The sequence below is a fragment of the Manduca sexta genome, chromosome 21 (genome assembly GCF_014839805.1).
Source record: "Manduca sexta isolate Smith_Timp_Sample1 chromosome 21, JHU_Msex_v1.0, whole genome shotgun sequence".
Classification (NCBI taxonomy): Eukaryota; Metazoa; Arthropoda; class Insecta; order Lepidoptera; family Sphingidae; genus Manduca; species Manduca sexta.
In genome coordinates this window covers 9536787-9542191 of record NC_051135.1, presented here as the reverse complement: position 1 = coordinate 9542191, position 5405 = coordinate 9536787, and the positions used below count along the sequence as shown (strand labels likewise).

At 34.8% G+C, this 5405-nt stretch overlaps 1 long non-coding RNA gene across 1 annotated transcript; it reads left to right on the top strand.

Moving 5' to 3' along the window:
• The first annotated feature begins 625 nt into the window (after nt 1-625).
• On the top strand, nt 626-5174 carry LOC115453416. Its single transcript, XR_003939566.2, has 3 exons — nt 626-796; nt 3951-4031; nt 4506-5174. It is a non-coding gene; the product is annotated as an uncharacterized LOC115453416 (long non-coding RNA).
• The last annotated feature ends 231 nt before the right edge of the window (nt 5175-5405 follow it).

Here is a 5405-nt window from a genome sequence, read left to right as displayed (position 1 = left end):
TAAGTTTCTCTTAGTACTGTGATTTCATATAAATACATAATGTTTCATCTCATAGGTGTTAGAGTTGCAAAGAGCACTTAAAGAAACCGTATCACTTTAATATTGTCTTACACTGTCCATATTAACGACAGCATCTCCAAAATTCTTCTAGATTTAAGCATCTATGGGGAGGAGACTACTTCGTAGACGATCCACTAGCTTGCTTGTTAACTTCTGCTATCAAAAATGTGTCAGTTCGCCGTACATATTTCTATCTTTTGATATTAATGTGTTTAATTCCAACCCTATCTCCATGTTTGGTTCAAGTTCCAATTCTGAATAATCAACAATTCAATCGAAATCACATATTATCTTACCAAGTAATTCAAGTGATAGTCTATCAAATAGAAGATATAATATAGTCAAAATACAATGTAAAGCATGAAGAGAAATTGTCTCGCAATAATCTCCAGGATTTTCCTACATTCTAATTGCATACACCATATACTATAATGATCACTTATAAAACAAACACACCACAAGTTTATGTTACAAGACGTAAGAGCAAACAAACTTAGAAAACATTGGGTTAGAACGATCCGACTGTATTCTCTAAACAAAGTGACTGTTTCAAAACAAAGGAAGTTAAACGGAAACAAAACGCTCGAGACACGAGTGCAATGAGATTTTAGTTTTCAGTAAACGTTTCTGAGTGAGGTTTTATGTCGATGCTTGTGAATGACCATACGATAATATTACTAAAGTGAAGTTGGCGTTATGGGAGTGCATGGAGACTATTCAACGAAAATAGTTTGAGGTATATTGATTAATTTTTAAATCTATACTATATGAATCTGAAGAATTTAATTGTTTTAACGCAGTATTCTGAACATCTACAGGTTCGAATTAAAGAATTCTAAAAAATATATTATAAAACAATGTCCCCCGCCGCATCTGTCCGCCTGTCTGAATGCGATAAACTCAAAAACCACCCAACGGATTTCAAAGAAATCTGTACGGAGATAGTTTGAGACCCTGAGAAGGACATAAGGTTTTTATTTTTCGGGAAATATGCAGCGGGCATTTAATCCCGATAAACTCTTTCACTCGGACGGAGCTGTGAGCAAAAGCTAGTAATATTAATAATAACAGCCTTATACATCAACTCACAATTTAGAAATAAGGCAACCATGCTGACTTAGTGCGGCTTGATAGATTTCATATACCTTCAAAATTCTTAGGTTTATACGAGTAGTCGTCAGACGTTTTCCTTAATCGATAACCGATTGATAATTGATAATAAAAACAAGAAACTTTGTTAACTCTGATGTTTAAAATATACAGACCTTTTTACGGCAATACATTCCAGTCCTAACTTGGCTATCGTCGCTAAAATTCGAAATAATCTGACACAAATGTCCCTAATCATAGGCTCTCTAAAACCAATAAATCTTTCTTAGTTAAGGTGGTAGCTCAAGGTCCATTTTCATACATTTTGTTTCGGCTTTAATCTGGGTAACTAAACAAGTATTGGCAAGTAAAGAATTTAAATTCACGTCTAGTCAGTGATTAGTTCTCGCAGTTGAAAGAAAAATGTAAAAATAATTAATAATCATGGATATTTCTGCCTTTAAAATTTCGTCATATTAAATTTTAAAGGCCGAAATAAAATGTATGAAAATGGACCTTGAGCTACCACCTTAATAGCATTAAGTTTTATAAAAAACTTCCCTTCGAAATTACCAATTTGACCGAACAAAAATTCAAGTGTTACTTTAAGCGTGAATTAATGTGTAAAGGATACTATACTGTATCTGATTACCTTAATGATAAGACGGTTTGGAAAGTTTGGCCTGTACACAATGACCCACCATGTTAGCACACATTAGTAATTAATTAACTGCCTAAAATATCTTTGTTACATGTCTCACATGCTTTTTTTTTTATAATAATGACATTTCTATAGTTCTAATTTGACATAATCGTATCATATCTTAATAAAATGTAATTTTTGAAAGACGACCACCCGATCATGTTGTGTTTGCCTGTTTAATATCACTATTTTTTTTTTTTCGTTTCTCATGATTGAAAACTATGTTTGTAAATGTAGGCGAATGCACGCTGTACGCCGTTATTTAAGTATGAATCTATGTTCTCTTTTATTTGCTATCGCTAATTTTATTTTATGCCGCTCCAGGTTTAGTCGATTGGATTCCATCTTATCCCATGTTAACGGTGATGTGCGTGCATTAGCTTATATAACTATTGTGACTAGGTACAAGAAAGACTTGGAAAAAAAAATACAAAAGAAGTACTGAACAATTGATGACAAAAAAGAAAGCCCGGAGTTTCTTTCTGCCTTTCTTCTTCGGGTAGTCATCACTTAGGTAGCTAGTGAAAGGCTTACCAGCCTTTCACTAGCTACCTGCTAGGTTAGCTAGGTTAGGGCTCATGTCCTCGCCGGTGAGGATCGCGACGCGTTACCCTTCTATTTCCCCCTACTTGCCAGCCCGAGCTGGTTACTTCGGTTTGTACCTTGTCTTTTGTATAAACTTATCCCTAATTTAAAATGTCCATAGTTATATAAGTAATTTTAATAGTTGTTTAGAAATAATAATTATTCTTATTCTTTGTTTTCACGTATCATAAGTGCAACTTTGTTCGCCTACGTGATAAATAAAGTATTTTATTTATTTTATTTTTAAACCTTCACAGAAAATGATTTACCGTATTCCTATAAAGTGTGTACAAGCCTTCTTATTTCCTTCTTAGATTTAACGATAAATATTCTTCAAGCATTAATCGTAATGTAAACAAAGTTTGCGGACTGTATAATTAAATGGTTCCGTTAATACGACGAAATACTTATGCTTTAAATTACCTTTAGCTTGCGGTTCGGCCATCGTGAAAGTCCCACTTTATATTTACCCAAGAAGAAGTAGAAAAGAGTAATGTAGCTAGATATTAGTGAAAAAAAAACAGTTTAGAAGTTCCTTCAGCCGCAGGATGTCCACTGTTGAACATGGGCCTCCCCCAAAGATTTCCAAATCGTCATATTGGAAGCGGCCCGCATCCAGCGACCTCGTGCGACTTTTATGAGGTTATCTGTCCACCTCGTGGATGGACGTCCGACGCCGCGTTTGCCAATTCGTGGTCTCCACTCCAGAACCTTCTTGCCCCATTGGCCACTAATAATTGCATTGATATAGTTCCTGATATGAATGCGTTCAAACAAACAAACTGTTCAGCTTTATATATAGATATAGATTTGCTGAGCCAGTGACTCTGTGTGCATAGAATTATCGTTGAATTTTTAGCCTCTCGGGTTTTTATTTATTACTTTGAATGACGTGTGGCGATAGTGCATATACCGCTATCTTGTCAACATCGCCGGAACTGCAAAAGGATCGATGCAGTGATACAACTGGAGTGATAATCACACAGCAATCACGATAGATGGCGACATCGATCCTGAATCACGCTTGCACAATTTGCGTGACGTGCAGCAATATATACCACCTCCGAATAGGAACTGTCGGAGGGGCCGCGACCGGTCAGGCGCAACATCTGCCTGACTGGGAATCTTCCCCTTCCATAGAGGAACGCAACCATCTGTTCCTCTACAGCGGCATTAACCTTTACGCCGCTACGGACGAGACAAGCTTGCCATTCACCTGATGGTAAGCGATACGACCGCCTATAAACAGTAGAAACACCATACAGCACATTGAATTACAAAGTATTGTTTGATATTCCACTGCGCTCGCCATCCTGAGACGTGAGATTTTAAGTCTCATTATGTGATTTGTTTATACATAGCTAATAATAAGTAGATTGTAGAGATATCAGTCTCGAAATGAAAACCAATTAACAGATTCTATCGAGATTTTTGATTTTTTTTTATTTTTTCCCAACGTTGCGAAGAGGTGTGAGGTGTTAGGAATCCAAATTAAAGTATATTGTTGTTACAGAACTACTGATGCTGTCCGTTTTGTGCTTTATTCTGCTGCTGTCTTTGACCGTGTCGCAATTTGAGTTTTCATATAACAGAGGTAACAATGAAAAAAATAATAAAGATATACATTGACTTTGACTTCATTTAATACTAATTTGGATTTGGCGTATGACTATAGTAATAACTGCACTTAAGACTACATTATTTTCAAAATTTTGTTACATTTGCGAAAGCAACGTGAATATTAGAAAATAAGTATATGTAATAATCACATGCAGATTATCACCAAATCCAAAAATGCAGAATAGGAAATAAATGAATAATAAAGCATTACTGCTGTTTATTATTGGCATTTAGTGATAAACTGAAACCTTTTACCCAGTATCATGGGTTGCACGTTGCCCGAACCCTCTGTGTATTTTTGTTTTTTTTTTTGTACCTTGTTATTAATGTTTGTGTGCGTCCCAGTATATTGTGCGAATAACTGGTTCTTTCTTTACTATTTTCTATCTAGATTTACGATTAAAATATGTACTAAGATTATCTGAAATAAGTTACATTATGTTTTCAGATACGCCAACATACATAAAGAAGGCATTACGTGAGAAGAACATGTACCGGCCGAGACCACATCAGAAGAAAACCACAATTAGTAACCTCACGCTCAAGCAAGTATTTAATAAAATTAAAGATATCACCAGAGCTCTGAACAGTAACGCCAAGAAAAATGGATACAAAGTGGACTACAAGTTTAGAATATTAAATAATGATTAGTGTTTAATACTAGGCGAATGTGTAATGGGCCTAGCGTAGGTACAGTACGTATTAATGCAGTTGACTGTAAAAATAATTGATTCCTATTAAATGCTGTTAAGTTCACATGCTATCACTGCTGAAAAATACTACATTACCATTAAACTTGTAGACGCGTTGCACAGTTGTAAAAAATATTAGTTATGTTAAAATAATTATGCACTCAGCATAAAAATACTGCATCAAAATCGGTTTATTAGTTTGGGAGCTACGATGTCAGACAGACAGATATACAGATACACAGATCACAACTCAAACTTATAATAGTCCTCATTCTGTCGGGGGTTAAAAATGAATTGTAAAAATACTTGAAATATTTTGTTATTTGCTATAGAGTCAAATAGGTGATAAACTTGACAAATAAAACTGTTACACAAATATCTGAAGCAATTTCAATGAAAAATAAAGTATATAAATCAATATAAAAGGCTGCATATTTTTTAGAACTGACGAAGAGCTACAGGTCGAGGCTCAGTGACCTAGTTATTGCGTATATTTCACATATTTAAATACGAACGTTACGTACGAAGTTCGACAAAAGAAAAAAAATGTATCTTGTTCTACACCGCTTCTATGTATTGGTTTTTTGATTCTAATGGGTTATAGAGTCAAGTTCGACTATATTTTTTTCTGAGTATAGGTTGATTTCTTGATTCTA